Below are 15,698 nucleotides of genomic sequence, written 5' to 3' on the forward strand. Positions count from 1 at the left end.
AAGTGTGTTGAATCAACTATCAGTTTTATTGGAAACAAGCAAATAATGTTGACCGTCATGCAACCATTTCCATTCTGGAAATTTCAAAGGTTAAACACAGTGTTGACATAGACATTGGAGAATTTTAAGGTCCCTTCATTTCAACCATGAGATTGCGTACCTCCGCCAAGGCCGAGAAAATTTAGACTTTTCTTTTCATCCTCTGCAATTCGGCATTCTAATTCTAACATAGTGTGGCTTAAGGCCAGTAAAGAGGGAAAACATGTGGTCTACCTGACGCAAACACGTTGAAATTTTTCAAAATTGTTTGCATCTCGTTGCATTCGTTGCTTGTACTTGTGACAGGCAGTGACAATAAAGTTGAATTTAATCTAATCTAATCTCATTTGGCTGCTTTTTGTATTGGTGAGGGATTTGATTGAACCACGTGTGTAGCATTCAACTGAAAGGTAGTGTGGCCGAGCGGTCCAAGGCGCTGGATTCAGGTTCCAGTCTCTACGGAGGCGTGGGTTCAAATCCCACTGCTGCCATGTCCATCTTCTTAGCATCCATGAGATTTGATGTGTTTGTGCCAAGTATCAAACTGCAGACCTTCCAAGGGCTTTTCAGGTCCTCCAGTGTACTATTCAAATTCCACCACAACCAATCATGCCGTAACTCTTGAACAAAAGGCCTTTTGTTACAAAGACACGACCACAATTGTCGCCAGACTAAGAATGCACTGCTTCACTTGTTGTGTATTTACCATTGTCAACATTGAACCCAGGATACGCCGTTCAGTTTTGGAGGAATTCTTTTTCACCCCTCCAATGCTGTCAGGGTTTGAAGGTGCGACGCTGCTGACGGTCCACAGAACTTCACCCAAGGAGCAGAGTGGCGCAGCGGAAGCGTGCTGGGCCCATAACCCAGAGGTCGATGGATCGAAACCATCCTCTGCTAAGTGCACCCTTCCTAAATGCCTAAGGACCACGGGTGTCCATTTTTTAATACACATTGCATTGGCTTGGCTGATCCTTTCTTCAAACAAAACTCCATCCATCCTCCTCCATGTTAAAGTTTTAATCATTGTTTGCATCTCATCTGTCTGCTCTTTGCATTGGTGAGGGCCGAGCTGTCCAAGGCGCTGGATTCAGGTTCCAGTCTCTACGGAGGCGTGGGTTCAAATCCCACCGCTGCCATGTCCATCTTCTTAGCATCCATGAGATTTGATGTGTTTGTGCCAAGTATCAAACTGCAGACCTTTCAAGGGCTTTTCAGGTCCTCCAGTGTACTATTCAAATTCCACCACAACCAATCATGCCGTAAGTCTTGAACAAAAGGCCTTTTGTTACAACAACATGCCCACAATTGTTGCCTAACCTCCACCATACCTCCACCGAGGACGAGAACATTTAGATTTTTCTTTCCATCCTTTGCAATTCACCACTCTAATTCTAACATAGTGTGAGTAGAGAGGGAAAACATGTGATCTAACTGACACAAACAAACAGTGTACTGTTTCTGGCATATCCAAGTTATTTGCCAAAAAATGTACAGCGTTTGAGGTTTGTCGGCACATTGCACCTGCAAAGCTAATCAAGAGTCCTACTCTTTTAATATGCACATTGTGTCAGTCTCCTTTGAGACTATCAAAAATTGCCGTAGCCGACTATATTGCAAGTCGTCATGGCGGGGTATTGGGTAAAGTTTTCAACTAGCAATAATCGCGCCTCGGATAGACCTCATGGGCTACGATACTGCCACTGCGCAAGGCTGACGACACAGCTGAGAGAAGACGGCAGTGTGTCAGCTCCACATACTGTATGTCAGGGTTTAACACAAATACATCTCTGCCGTAAGTAATACACCGTATATACAGTATATAATTCATACCGATATGAAGCATACAGGCCACATACATGAAACTCAAATGTATAAGAATACATCACCACTAAATAAAGAGTGGTCTAAAATTTAAATATTAAACCGATAAAGACCCTGTGATACAATGGTGACCTGTCCAAGCTTTTACCTGGCTCTCGAGCAATGCATGCCGAGACAGAGTCCAACTCCCGAACACCCTGTGCAGTGTATTGGTCGAAACCTTACCAGAACACAAACAATCTCCAACAAAGTGTGTTGAATCAACTATCAGTTTTATTGGAAACAAGCAAATAATGTTGACCGTCATGCAACCATTTCCATTCTGGAAATTTCAAAGGTTAAACACAGTGTTGACATAGACATTGGAGAATTTTAAGGTCCCTTCATTTCAACCATGAGATTGCGTACCTCCGCCAAGGCCGAGAAAATTTAGACTTTTCTTTTCATCCTCTGCAATTCGGCATTCTAATTCTAACATAGTGTGGCTTAAGGCCAGTAAAGAGGGAAAACATGTGGTCTACCTGACGCAAACACGTTGAAATTTTTCAAAATTGTTTGCATCTCGTTGCATTCGTTGCTTGTACTTGTGACAGGCAGTGACAATAAAGTTGAATCTAATCCAATCTAATCTCATTTGGCTGCTTTTTGTATTGGTGAGGGATTTGATTGAACCACGTGTGTAGCATTCAACTGAAAGGTAGTGTGGCCGAGCGGTCCAAGGCGCTGGATTCAGGTTCCAGTCTCTACGGAGGCGTGGGTTCAAATCCCACCGCTGCCATGTCCATCTTCTTAGCATCCATGAGATTTGATGTGTTTGTGCCAAGTATCAAACTGCAGACCTTTCAAGGGCTTTTCAGGTCCTCCAGTGTACTATTCAAATTCCACCACAACCAATCATGCCGTAACTCTTGAACAAAAGGCCTTTTGCTACAAAGACACGCCCACAATTGTCGCCAGACTAAGAATGCACTGCTTCACTTGTTGTGTATTTACCATTGTCAACATTGAACCCAGGATACGCCGTTCAGTTTGGAGGAATTCTTTTTCACCCCTCCAATGCTGTCAGGGTTTGAAGGTGCGACGCTGCTGACGGTCCACAGAACATCACCCAAGGAGCAGAGTGGCGCAGCGGAAGCGTGCTGGGCCCATAACCCAGAGGTCGTTGGATCGAAACCATCCTCTGCTAAGTGCACCCTTCCTAAATGCCTGAGGACCACGGGTGTCCATTTTTTAATACACATTGCATTGGCTTGGCTGATCCTTTCTTCAAACAAAACTCCATCCATCCTCCTCCATGTTAAAGTTTTAATCATTGTTTGCATCTCATCTGTCTGCTCTTTGCATTGGTGAGGGCCGAGCTGTCCAAGGCGCTGGATTCAGGTTCCAGTCTCTACGGAGGCGTGGGTTCAAATCCCACCGCTGCCATGTCCATCTTCTTAGCATCCATGAGATTTGATGTGTTTGTGCCAAGTATCAAACTGCAGACCTTTCAAGGGCTTTTCAGGTCCTCCAGTGTACTATTCAAATTCCACCACAACCAATCATGCCGTAACTCTTGAACAAAAGGCCTTTTGTTACAACAACATGCCCACAATTGTTGCCTAACCTCCACCATACCTCCACCGAGGACGAGAACATTTAGATTTTTCTTTCCATCCTTTGCAATTCACCACTCTAATTCTAACATAGTGTGAGTAGAGAGGGAAAACATGTGATCTAACTGACACAAACAAACAGTGTACTGTTTCTGGCATATCCAAGTTATTTGCCAAAAAATGTACAGCGTTTGAGGTTTGTCGGCACATTGCACCTGCAAAGCTAATCAAGAGTCCTACTCTTTTAATATGCACATTGTGTCAGTCTCCTTTGAGACTATCAAAAATTGCCGTAGCCGACTATATTGCAAGTCGTCATGGCGGGGTATTGGGTAAAGTTTTCAACTAGCAATAGTCGCGCCTCGGATAGACCTCATGGGCTACGATACTGCCACTGCGCAAGGCTGACGACACAGCTGAGAGAAGACGGCAGTGTGTCAGCTCCACATACTGTATGTCAGGGTTTAACACAAATACATCTCTGCCGTAAGTAATACACCGTATATACAGTATATAATTCATACCGATATGAAGCATACAGGCCACATACATGAAACTCAAATGTATAAGAATACATCACCACTAAATAAAGAGTGGTCTAAAATTTAAATATTAAACCGATAAAGACCCTGTGATACAATGGTGACCTGTCCAAGCTTTTACCTGGCTCTCGAGCAATGCATGCCGAGACAGAGTCCAACTCCCGAACACCCTGTGCAGTGTATTGGTCGAAACCTTACCAGAACACAAACAATCTCCAACAAAGTGTGTTGAATCAACTATCAGTTTTATTGGAAACAAGCAAATAATGTTGACCGTCATGCAACCATTTCCATTCTGGAAATTTCAAAGGTTAAACACAGTGTTGACATAGACATTGGAGAATTTTAAGGTCCCTTCATTTCAACCATGAGATTGCGTACCTCCGCCAAGGCCGAGAAAATTTAGACTTTTCTTTTCATCCTCTGCAATTCGGCATTCTAATTCTAACATAGTGTGGCTTAAGGCCAGTAAAGAGGGAAAACATGTGGTCTACCTGACGCAAACACGTTGAAATTTTTCAAAATTGTTTGCATCTCGTTGCATTCGTTGCTTGTACTTGTGACAGGCAGTGACAATAAAGTTGAATCTAATCCAATCTAATCTCATTTGGCTGCTTTTTGTATTGGTGAGGGATTTGATTGAACCACGTGTGTAGCATTCAACTGAAAGGTAGTGTGGCCGAGCGGTCCAAGGCGCTGGATTCAGGTTCCAGTCTCTACGGAGGCGTGGGTTCAAATCCCACCGCTGCCATGTCCATCTTCTTAGCATCCATGAGATTTGATGTGTTTGTGCCAAGTATCAAACTGCAGACCTTTCAAGGGCTTTTCAGGTCCTCCAGTGTACTATTCAAATTCCACCACAACCAATCATGCCGTAACTCTTGAACAAAAGGCCTTTTGCTACAAAGACACGACCACAATTGTCGCCAGACTAAGAATGCACTGCTTCACTTGTTGTGTATTTACCATTGTCAACATTGAACCCAGGATACGCCGTTCAGTTTGGAGGAATTCTTTTTCACCCCTCCAATGCTGTCAGGGTTTGAAGGTGCGACGCTGCTGACGGTCCACAGAACTTCACCCAAGGAGTAGAGTGGCGCAGCGGAAGCGTGCTGGGCCCATAACCCAGAGGTCGATGGATCGAAACCATCCTCTGCTAAGTGCACCCTTCCTAAATGCCTGAGGACCACGGGTGTCCATTTTTTAATACACATTGCATTGGCTTGGCTGATCCTTTCTTCAAACAAAACTCCATCCATCCTCCTCCATGTTAAAGTTTTAATCATTGTTTGCATCTCATCTGTCTGCTCTTTGCATTGGTGAGGGCCGAGCTGTCCAAGGCGCTGGATTCAGGTTCCAGTCTCTACGGAGGCGTGGGTTCAAATCCCACCGCTGCCATGTCCATCTTCTTAGCATCCATGAGATTTGATGTGTTTGTGCCAAGTATCAAACTGCAGACCTTTCAAGGGCTTTTCAGGTCCTCCAGTGTACTATTCAAATTCCACCACAACCAATCATGCCGTAACTCTTGAACAAAAGGCCTTTTGTTACAACAACATGCCCACAATTGTTGCCTAACCTCCACCATACCTCCACCGAGGACGAGAACATTTAGATTTTTCTTTCCATCCTTTGCAATTCACCACTCTAATTCTAACATAGTGTGAGTAGAGAGGGAAAACATGTGATCTAACTGACACAAACAAACAGTGTACTGTTTCTGGCATATCCAAGTTATTTGCCAAAAAATGTACAGCGTTTGAGGTTTGTCGGCACATTGCACCTGCAAAGCTAATCAAGAGTCCTACTCTTTTAATATGCACATTGTGTCAGTCTCCTTTGAGACTATCAAAAATTGCCGTAGCCGACTATATTGCAAGTCGTCATGGCGGGGTATTGGGTAAAGTTTTCAACTAGCAATAGTCGCGCCTCGGATAGACCTCATGGGCTACGATACTGCCACTGCGCAAGGCTGACGACACAGCTGAGAGAAGACGGCAGTGTGTCAGCTCCACATACTGTATGTCAGGGTTTAACACAAATACATCTCTGCCGTAAGTAATACACCGTATATACAGTATATAATTCATACCGATATGAAGCATACAGGCCACATACATGAAACTCAAATGTATAAGAATACATCACCACTAAATAAAGAGTGGTCTAAAATTTAAATATTAAACCGATAAAGACCCTGTGATACAATGGTGACCTGTCCAAGCTTTTACCTGGCTCTCGAGCAATGCATGCCGAGACAGAGTCCAACTCCCGAACACCCTGTGCAGTGTATTGGTCGAAACCTTACCAGAACACAAACAATCTCCAACAAAGTGTGTTGAATCAACTATCAGTTTTATTGGAAACAAGCAAATAATGTTGACCGTCATGCAACCATTTCCATTCTGGAAATTTCAAAGGTTAAACACAGTGTTGACATAGACATTGGAGAATTTTAAGGTCCCTTCATTTCAACCATGAGATTGCGTACCTCCGCCAAGGCCGAGAAAATTTAGACTTTTCTTTTCATCCTCTGCAATTCGGCATTCTAATTCTAACATAGTGTGGCTTAAGGCCAGTAAAGAGGGAAAACATGTGGTCTACCTGACGCAAACACGTTGAAATTTTTCAAAATTGTTTGCATCTCGTTGCATTCGTTGCTTGTACTTGTGACAGGCAGTGACAATAAAGTTGAATTTAATCTAATCTAATCTCATTTGGCTGCTTTTTGTATTGGTGAGGGATTTGATTGAACCACGTGTGTAGCATTCAACTGAAAGGTAGTGTGGCCGAGCGGTCCAAGGCGCTGGATTCAGGTTCCAGTCTCTACGGAGGCGTGGGTTCAAATCCCACTGCTGCCATGTCCATCTTCTTAGCATCCATGAGATTTGATGTGTTTGTGCCAAGTATCAAACTGCAGACCTTCCAAGGGCTTTTCAGGTCCTCCAGTGTACTATTCAAATTCCACCACAACCAATCATGCCGTAACTCTTGAACAAAAGGCCTTTTGTTACAAAGACACGACCACAATTGTCGCCAGACTAAGAATGCACTGCTTCACTTGTTGTGTATTTACCATTGTCAACATTGAACCCAGGATACGCCGTTCAGTTTTGGAGGAATTCTTTTTCACCCCTCCAATGCTGTCAGGGTTTGAAGGTGCGACGCTGCTGACGGTCCACAGAACTTCACCCAAGGAGCAGAGTGGCGCAGCGGAAGCGTGCTGGGCCCATAACCCAGAGGTCGATGGATCGAAACCATCCTCTGCTAAGTGCACCCTTCCTAAATGCCTAAGGACCACGGGTGTCCATTTTTTAATACACATTGCATTGGCTTGGCTGATCCTTTCTTCAAACAAAACTCCATCCATCCTCCTCCATGTTAAAGTTTTAATCATTGTTTGCATCTCATCTGTCTGCTCTTTGCATTGGTGAGGGCCGAGCTGTCCAAGGCGCTGGATTCAGGTTCCAGTCTCTACGGAGGCGTGGGTTCAAATCCCACCGCTGCCATGTCCATCTTCTTAGCATCCATGAGATTTGATGTGTTTGTGCCAAGTATCAAACTGCAGACCTTTCAAGGGCTTTTCAGGTCCTCCAGTGTACTATTCAAATTCCACCACAACCAATCATGCCGTAACTCTTGAACAAAAGGCCTTTTGTTACAACAACATGCCCACAATTGTTGCCTAACCTCCACCATACCTCCACCGAGGACGAGAACATTTAGATTTTTCTTTCCATCCTTTGCAATTCACCACTCTAATTCTAACATAGTGTGAGTAGAGAGGGAAAACATGTGATCTAACTGACACAAACAAACAGTGTACTGTTTCTGGCATATCCAAGTTATTTGCCAAAAAATGTACAGCGTTTGAGGTTTGTCGGCACATTGCACCTGCAAAGCTAATCAAGAGTCCTACTCTTTTAATATGCACATTGTGTCAGTCTCCTTTGAGACTATCAAAAATTGCCGTAGCCGACTATATTGCAAGTCGTCATGGCGGGGTATTGGGTAAAGTTTTCAACTAGCAATAATCGCGCCTCGGATAGACCTCATGGGCTACGATACTGCCACTGCGCAAGGCTGACGACACAGCTGAGAGAAGACGGCAGTGTGTCAGCTCCACATACTGTATGTCAGGGTTTAACACAAATACATCTCTGCCGTAAGTAATACACCGTATATACAGTATATAATTCATACCGATATGAAGCATACAGGCCACATACATGAAACTCAAATGTATAAGAATACATCACCACTAAATAAAGAGTGGTCTAAAATTTAAATATTAAACCGATAAAGACCCTGTGATACAATGGTGACCTGTCCAAGCTTTTACCTGGCTCTCGAGCAATGCATGCCGAGACAGAGTCCAACTCCCGAACACCCTGTGCAGTGTATTGGTCGAAACCTTACCAGAACACAAACAATCTCCAACAAAGTGTGTTGAATCAACTATCAGTTTTATTGGAAACAAGCAAATAATGTTGACCGTCATGCAACCATTTCCATTCTGGAAATTTCAAAGGTTAAACACAGTGTTGACATAGACATTGGAGAATTTTAAGGTCCCTTCATTTCAACCATGAGATTGCGTACCTCCGCCAAGGCCGAGAAAATTTAGACTTTTCTTTTCATCCTCTGCAATTCGGCATTCTAATTCTAACATAGTGTGGCTTAAGGCCAGTAAAGAGGGAAAACATGTGGTCTACCTGACGCAAACACGTTGAAATTTTTCAAAATTGTTTGCATCTCGTTGCATTCGTTGCTTGTACTTGTGACAGGCAGTGACAATAAAGTTGAATCTAATCCAATCTAATCTCATTTGGCTGCTTTTTGTATTGGTGAGGGATTTGATTGAACCACGTGTGTAGCATTCAACTGAAAGGTAGTGTGGCCGAGCGGTCCAAGGCGCTGGATTCAGGTTCCAGTCTCTACGGAGGCGTGGGTTCAAATCCCACCGCTGCCATGTCCATCTTCTTAGCATCCATGAGATTTGATGTGTTTGTGCCAAGTATCAAACTGCAGACCTTCCAAGGGCTTTTCAGGTCCTCCAGTGTACTATTCAAATTCCACCACAACCAATCATGCCGTAACTCTTGAACAAAAGGCCTTTTGCTACAAAGACACGCCCACAATTGTCGCCAGACTAAGAATGCACTGCTTCACTTGTTGTGTATTTACCATTGTCAACATTGAACCCAGGATACGCCGTTCAGTTTGGAGGAATTCTTTTTCACCCCTCCAATGCTGTCAGGGTTTGAAGGTGCGACGCTGCTGACGGTCCACAGAACATCACCCAAGGAGCAGAGTGGCGCAGCGGAAGCGTGCTGGGCCCATAACCCAGAGGTCGATGGATCGAAACCATCCTCTGCTAAGTGCACCCTTCCTAAATGCCTGAGGACCACGGGTGTCCATTTTTTAATACACATTGCATTGGCTTGGCTGATCCTTTCTTCAAACAAAACTCCATCCATCCTCCTCCATGTTAAAGTTTTAATCATTGTTTGCATCTCATCAGTCTGCTCTTTGCATTGGTGAGGGCCGAGCTGTCCAAGGCGCTGGATTCAGGTTCCAGTCTCTACGGAGGCGTGGGTTCAAATCCCACCGCTGCCATGTCCATCTTCTTAGCATCCATGAGATTTGATGTGTTTGTGCCAAGTATCAAACTGCAGACCTTTCAAGGGCTTTTCAGGTCCTCCAGTGTACTATTCAAATTCCACCACAACCAATCATGCCGTAACTCTTGAACAAAAGGCCTTTTGTTACAACAACATGCCCACAATTGTTGCCTAACCTCCACCATACCTCCACCGAGGACGAGAACATTTAGATTTTTCTTTCCATCCTTTGCAATTCACCACTCTAATTCTAACATAGTGTGAGTAGAGAGGGAAAACATGTGATCTAACTGACACAAACAAACAGTGTACTGTTTCTGGCATATCCAAGTTATTTGCCAAAAAATGTACAGCGTTTGAGGTTTGTCGGCACATTGCACCTGCAAAGCTAATCAAGAGTCCTACTCTTTTAATATGCACATTGTGTCAGTCTCCTTTGAGACTATCAAAAATTGCCGTAGCCGACTATATTGCAAGTCGTCATGGCGGGGTATTGGGTAAAGTTTTCAACTAGCAATAATCGCGCCTCGGATAGACCTCATGGGCTACGATACTGCCACTGCGCAAGGCTGACGACACAGCTGAGAGAAGACGGCAGTGTGTCAGCTCCACATACTGTATGTCAGGGTTTAACACAAATACATCTCTGCCGTAAGTAATACACCGTATATACAGTATATAATTCATACCGATATGAAGCATACAGGCCACATACATGAAACTCAAATGTATAAGAATACATCACCACTAAATAAAGAGTGGTCTAAAATTTAAATATTAAACCGATAAAGACCCTGTGATACAATGGTGACCTGTCCAAGCTTTTACCTGGCTCTCGAGCAATGCATGCCGAGACAGAGTCCAACTCCCGAACACCCTGTGCAGTGTATTGGTCGAAACCTTACCAGAACACAAACAATCTCCAACAAAGTGTGTTGAATCAACTATCAGTTTTATTGGAAACAAGCAAATAATGTTGACCGTCATGCAACCATTTCCATTCTGGAAATTTCAAAGGTTAAACACAGTGTTGACATAGACATTGGAGAATTTTAAGGTCCCTTCATTTCAACCATGAGATTGCGTACCTCCGCCAAGGCCGAGAAAATTTAGACTTTTCTTTTCATCCTCTGCAATTCGGCATTCTAATTCTAACATAGTGTGGCTTAAGGCCAGTAAAGAGGGAAAACATGTGGTCTACCTGACGCAAACACGTTGAAATTTTTCAAAATTGTTTGCATCTCGTTGCATTCGTTGCTTGTACTTGTGACAGGCAGTGACAATAAAGTTGAATTTAATCTAATCTAATCTCATTTGGCTGCTTTTTGTATTGGTGAGGGATTTGATTGAACCACGTGTGTAGCATTCAACTGAAAGGTAGTGTGGCCGAGCGGTCCAAGGCGCTGGATTCAGGTTCCAGTCTCTACGGAGGCGTGGGTTCAAATCCCACCGCTGCCATGTCCATCTTCTTAGCATCCATGAGATTTGATGTGTTTGTGCCAAGTATCAAACTGCAGACCTTCCAAGGGCTTTTCAGGTCCTCCAGTGTACTATTCAAATTCCACCACAACCAATCATGCCGTAACTCTTGAACAAAAGGCCTTTTGTTACAAAGACACGCCCACAATTGTCGCCAGACTAAGAATGCACTGCTTCACTTGTTGTGTATTTACCATTGTCAACATTGAACCCAGGATACGCCGTTCAGTTTTGGAGGAATTCTTTTTCACCCCTCCAATGCTGTCAGGGTTTGAAGGTGCGACGCTGCTGACGGTCCACAGAACTTCACCCAAGGAGCAGAGTGGCGCAGCGGAAGCGTGCTGGGCCCATAACCCAGAGGTTGATGGATCGAAACCATCCTCTGCTAAGTGCACCCTTCCTAAATGCCTAAGGACCACGGGTGTCCATTTTTTAATACACATTGCATTGGCTTGGCTGATCCTTTCTTCAAACAAAACTCCATCCATCCTCCTCCATGTTAAAGTTTTAATCATTGTTTGCATCTCATCTGTCTGCTCTTTGCATTGGTGAGGGCCGAGCTGTCCAAGGCGCTGGATTCAGGTTCCAGTCTCTACGGAGGCGTGGGTTCAAATCCCACCGCTGCCATGTCCATCTTCTTAGCATCCATGAGATTTGATGTGTTTGTGCCAAGTATCAAACTGCAGACCTTTCAAGGGCTTTTCAGGTCCTCCAGTGTACTATTCAAATTCCACCACAACCAATCATGCCGTAACTCTTGAACAAAAGGCCTTTTGTTACAACAACATGCCCACAATTGTTGCCTAACCTCCACCATACCTCCACCGAGGACGAGAACATTTAGATTTTTCTTTCCATCCTTTGCAATTCACCACTCTAATTCTAACATAGTGTGAGTAGAGAGGGAAAACATGTGATCTAACTGACACAAACAAACAGTGTACTGTTTCTGGCATATCCAAGTTATTTGCCAAAAAATGTACAGCGTTTGAGGTTTGTCGGCACATTGCACCTGCAAAGCTAATCAAGAGTCCTACTCTTTTAATATGCACATTGTGTCAGTCTCCTTTGAGACTATCAAAAATTGCCGTAGCCGACTATATTGCAAGTCGTCATGGCGGGGTATTGGGTAAAGTTTTCAACTAGCAATAATCGCGCCTCGGATAGACCTCATGGGCTACGATACTGCCACTGCGCAAGGCTGACGACACAGCTGAGAGAAGACGGCAGTGTGTCAGCTCCACATACTGTATGTCAGGGTTTAACACAAATACATCTCTGCCGTAAGTAATACACCGTATATACAGTATATAATTCATACCGATATGAAGCATACAGGCCACATACATGAAACTCAAATGTATAAGAATACATCACCACTAAATAAAGAGTGGTCTAAAATTTAAATATTAAACCGATAAAGACCCTGTGATACAATGGTGACCTGTCCAAGCTTTTACCTGGCTCTCGAGCAATGCATGCCGAGACAGAGTCCAACTCCCGAACACCCTGTGCAGTGTATTGGTCGAAACCTTACCAGAACACAAACAATCTCCAACAAAGTGTGTTGAATCAACTATCAGTTTTATTGGAAACAAGCAAATAATGTTGACCGTCATGCAACCATTTCCATTCTGGAAATTTCAAAGGTTAAACACAGTGTTGACATAGACATTGGAGAATTTTAAGGTCCCTTCATTTCAACCATGAGATTGCGTACCTCCGCCAAGGCCGAGAAAATTTAGACTTTTCTTTTCATCCTCTGCAATTCGGCATTCTAATTCTAACATAGTGTGGCTTAAGGCCAGTAAAGAGGGAAAACATGTGGTCTACCTGACGCAAACACGTTGAAATTTTTCAAAATTGTTTGCATCTCGTTGCATTCGTTGCTTGTACTTGTGACAGGCAGTGACAATAAAGTTGAATCTAATCTAATCTAATCTCATTTGGCTGCTTTTTGTATTGGTGAGGGATTTGATTGAACCACGTGTGTAGCATTCAACTGAAAGGTAGTGTGGCCGAGCGGTCCACGGCGCTGGATTCAGGTTCCAGTCTCTACGGAGGCGTGGGTTCAAATCCCACCGCTGCCATGTCCATCTTCTTAGCATCCATGAGATTTGATGTGTTTGTGCCAAGTATCAAACTGCAGACCTTCCAAGGGCTTTTCAGGTCCTCCAGTGTACTATTCAAATTCCACCACAACCAATCATGCCGTAACTCTTGAACAAAAGGCCTTTTGTTACAACAACATGCCCACAATTGTTGCCTAACCTCCACCATACCTCCACCGAGGACGAGAACATTTAGATTTTTCTTTCCATCCTTTGCAATTCACCACTCTAATTCTAACATAGTGTGAGTAGAGAGGGAAAACATGTGATCTAACTGACACAAACAAACAGTGTACTGTTTCTGGCATATCCAAGTTATTTGCCAAAAAATGTACAGCGTTTGAGGTTTGTCGGCACATTGCACCTGCAAAGCTAATCAAGAGTCCTACTCTTTTAATATGCACATTGTGTCAGTCTCCTTTGAGACTATCAAAAATTGCCGTAGCCGACTATATTGCAAGTCGTCATGGCGGGGTATTGGGTAAAGTTTTCAACTAGCAATAATCGCGCCTCGGATAGACCTCATGGGCTACGATACTGCCACTGCGCAAGGCTGACGACACAGCTGAGAGAAGACAGCAGTGTGTCAGCTCCACATACTGTATGTCAGGGTTTAACACAAATACATCTCTGCCGTAAGTAATACACCGTATATACAGTATATAATTCATACCGATATGAAGCATACAGGCCACATACATGAAACTCAAATGTATAAGAATACATCACCACTAAATAAAGAGTGGTCTAAAATTTAAATATTAAACCGATAAAGACCCTGTGATACAATGGTGACCTGTCCAAGCTTTTACCTGGCTCTCGAGCAATGCATGCCGAGACAGAGTCCAACTCCCGAACACCCTGTGCAGTGTATTGGTCGAAACCTTACCAGAACACAAACAATCTCCAACAAAGTGTGTTGAATCAACTATCAGTTTTATTGGAAACAAGCAAATAATGTTGACCGTCATGCAACCATTTCCATTCTGGAAATTTCAAAGGTTAAACACAGTGTTGACATAGACATTGGAGAATTTTAAGGTCCCTTCATTTCAACCATGAGATTGCGTACCTCCGCCAAGGCCGAGAAAATTTAGACTTTTCTTTTCATCCTCTGCAATTCGGCATTCTAATTCTAACATAGTGTGGCTTAAGGCCAGTAAAGAGGGAAAACATGTGGTCTACCTGACGCAAACACGTTGAAATTTTTCAAAATTGTTTGCATCTCGTTGCATTCGTTGCTTGTACTTGTGACAGGCAGTGACAATAAAGTTGAATTTAATCTAATCTAATCTCATTTGGCTGCTTTTTGTATTGGTGAGGGATTTGATTGAACCACGTGTGTAGCATTCAACTGAAAGGTAGTGTGGCCGAGCGGTCCAAGGCGCTGGATTCAGGTTCCAGTCTCTACGGAGGCGTGGGTTCAAATCCCACCGCTGCCATGTCCATCTTCTTAGCATCCATGAGATTTGATGTGTTTGTGCCAAGTATCAAACTGCAGACCTTCCAAGGGCTTTTCAGGTCCTCCAGTGTACTATTCAAATTCCACCACAACCAATCATGCCGTAACTCTTGAACAAAAGGCCTTTTGTTACAAAGACACGCCCACAATTGTCGCCAGACTAAGAATGCACTGCTTCACTTGTTGTGTATTTACCATTGTCAACATTGAACCCAGGATACGCCGTTCAGTTTGGAGGAATTCTTTTTCACCCCTCCAATGCTGTCAGGGTTTGAAGGTGCGACGCTGCTGACGGTCCACAGAACATCACCCAAGGAGCAGAGTGGCGCAGCGGAAGCGTGCTGGGCCCATAACCCAGAGGTCGATGGATCGAAACCATCCTCTGCTAAGTGCACCCTTCCTAAATGCCTAAGGACCACGGGTGTCCATTTTTTAATACACATTGCATTGGCTTGGCTGATCCTTTCTTCAAACAAAACTCCATCCATCCTCCTCCATGTTAAAGTTTTAATCATTGTTTGCATCTCATCTGTCTGCTCTTTGCATTGGTGAGGGCCGAGCTGTCCAAGGCGCTGGATTCAGGTTCCAGTCTCTACGGAGGCGTGGGTTCAAATCCCACCGCTGCCATGTCCATCTTCTTAGCATCCATGAGATTTGATGTGTTTGTGCCAAGTATCAAACTGCAGACCTTTCAAGGGCTTTTCAGGTCCTCCAGTGTACTATTCAAATTCCACCACAACCAATCATGCCGTAACTCTTGAACAAAAGGCCTTTTGTTACAACAACATGCCCACAATTGTTGCCTAACCTCCACCATACCTCCACCGAGGACGAGAACATTTAGATTTTTCTTTCCATCCTTTGCAATTCACCACTCTAATTCTAACATAGTGTGAGTAGAGAGGGAAAACATGTGATCTAACTGACACAAACAAACAGTGTACTGTTTCTGGCATATCCAAGTTATTTGCCAAAAAATGTACAGCGTTTGAGGTTTGTCGGCACATTGCACCTGCAAAGCT

At 43.8% G+C, this 15,698-nt stretch overlaps 19 non-coding genes across 19 annotated transcripts; 12 read left to right on the plus strand and 7 right to left on the minus strand.

The window, feature by feature from the left end:
- The first annotated feature begins 448 nt into the window (after nt 1-448).
- On the plus strand, nt 449-530 carry trnal-cag (transfer RNA leucine (anticodon CAG)). The gene has a single exon. It is a non-coding gene; the product is annotated as a tRNA-Leu (tRNA).
- A 337-nt stretch (nt 531-867) lies between these two features.
- On the plus strand, nt 868-939 carry trnam-cau (transfer RNA methionine (anticodon CAU)). The gene has a single exon. It is a non-coding gene; the product is annotated as a tRNA-Met (tRNA).
- A 674-nt stretch (nt 940-1,613) lies between these two features.
- On the minus strand, nt 1,614-1,754 carry LOC143006448 (U4 spliceosomal RNA). Its single transcript, XR_012964286.1, has one exon. It is a non-coding gene; the product is annotated as a U4 spliceosomal RNA (small nuclear RNA).
- An 805-nt stretch (nt 1,755-2,559) lies between these two features.
- On the plus strand, nt 2,560-2,641 carry trnal-cag (transfer RNA leucine (anticodon CAG)). The gene has a single exon. It is a non-coding gene; the product is annotated as a tRNA-Leu (tRNA).
- A 1,082-nt stretch (nt 2,642-3,723) lies between these two features.
- On the minus strand, nt 3,724-3,864 carry LOC143006480 (U4 spliceosomal RNA). The gene has a single exon (XR_012964315.1). It is a non-coding gene; the product is annotated as a U4 spliceosomal RNA (small nuclear RNA).
- Nucleotides 3,865-4,669: 805 nt separating this feature from the next.
- trnal-cag (transfer RNA leucine (anticodon CAG)) lies at nt 4,670-4,751 on the plus strand. The gene has a single exon. It is a non-coding gene; the product is annotated as a tRNA-Leu (tRNA).
- A 1,082-nt stretch (nt 4,752-5,833) lies between these two features.
- Nucleotides 5,834-5,974, minus strand: LOC143006481 (U4 spliceosomal RNA). Its single transcript, XR_012964316.1, has one exon. It is a non-coding gene; the product is annotated as a U4 spliceosomal RNA (small nuclear RNA).
- Nucleotides 5,975-6,779: 805 nt separating this feature from the next.
- Nucleotides 6,780-6,861, plus strand: trnal-cag (transfer RNA leucine (anticodon CAG)). The gene has a single exon. It is a non-coding gene; the product is annotated as a tRNA-Leu (tRNA).
- Nucleotides 6,862-7,198: 337 nt separating this feature from the next.
- trnam-cau (transfer RNA methionine (anticodon CAU)) lies at nt 7,199-7,270 on the plus strand. Its single transcript has one exon. It is a non-coding gene; the product is annotated as a tRNA-Met (tRNA).
- Nucleotides 7,271-7,944: 674 nt separating this feature from the next.
- Nucleotides 7,945-8,085, minus strand: LOC143006449 (U4 spliceosomal RNA). Its single transcript, XR_012964287.1, has one exon. It is a non-coding gene; the product is annotated as a U4 spliceosomal RNA (small nuclear RNA).
- An 805-nt stretch (nt 8,086-8,890) lies between these two features.
- trnal-cag (transfer RNA leucine (anticodon CAG)) lies at nt 8,891-8,972 on the plus strand. Its single transcript has one exon. It is a non-coding gene; the product is annotated as a tRNA-Leu (tRNA).
- Nucleotides 8,973-9,308: 336 nt separating this feature from the next.
- On the plus strand, nt 9,309-9,380 carry trnam-cau (transfer RNA methionine (anticodon CAU)). Its single transcript has one exon. It is a non-coding gene; the product is annotated as a tRNA-Met (tRNA).
- A 674-nt stretch (nt 9,381-10,054) lies between these two features.
- On the minus strand, nt 10,055-10,195 carry LOC143006450 (U4 spliceosomal RNA). Its single transcript, XR_012964288.1, has one exon. It is a non-coding gene; the product is annotated as a U4 spliceosomal RNA (small nuclear RNA).
- An 805-nt stretch (nt 10,196-11,000) lies between these two features.
- trnal-cag (transfer RNA leucine (anticodon CAG)) lies at nt 11,001-11,082 on the plus strand. Its single transcript has one exon. It is a non-coding gene; the product is annotated as a tRNA-Leu (tRNA).
- A 1,083-nt stretch (nt 11,083-12,165) lies between these two features.
- On the minus strand, nt 12,166-12,306 carry LOC143006453 (U4 spliceosomal RNA). Its single transcript, XR_012964290.1, has one exon. It is a non-coding gene; the product is annotated as a U4 spliceosomal RNA (small nuclear RNA).
- Nucleotides 12,307-13,111: 805 nt separating this feature from the next.
- Nucleotides 13,112-13,193, plus strand: trnal-cag (transfer RNA leucine (anticodon CAG)). The gene has a single exon. It is a non-coding gene; the product is annotated as a tRNA-Leu (tRNA).
- A 435-nt stretch (nt 13,194-13,628) lies between these two features.
- LOC143006454 (U4 spliceosomal RNA) lies at nt 13,629-13,769 on the minus strand. The gene has a single exon (XR_012964291.1). It is a non-coding gene; the product is annotated as a U4 spliceosomal RNA (small nuclear RNA).
- An 805-nt stretch (nt 13,770-14,574) lies between these two features.
- trnal-cag (transfer RNA leucine (anticodon CAG)) lies at nt 14,575-14,656 on the plus strand. The gene has a single exon. It is a non-coding gene; the product is annotated as a tRNA-Leu (tRNA).
- Nucleotides 14,657-14,992: 336 nt separating this feature from the next.
- Nucleotides 14,993-15,064, plus strand: trnam-cau (transfer RNA methionine (anticodon CAU)). The gene has a single exon. It is a non-coding gene; the product is annotated as a tRNA-Met (tRNA).
- The last annotated feature ends 634 nt before the right edge of the window (nt 15,065-15,698 follow it).

The sequence above is a fragment of the Genypterus blacodes genome, unplaced genomic scaffold (genome assembly GCF_046128005.1).
Source record: "Genypterus blacodes isolate CSIRO-AG114 ecotype Tasmania unplaced genomic scaffold, CSIRO-AGI_Gbla_v1 ptg000073l_1, whole genome shotgun sequence".
Lineage (NCBI taxonomy): Eukaryota > Metazoa > Chordata > Actinopteri > Ophidiiformes > Ophidiidae > Genypterus > Genypterus blacodes.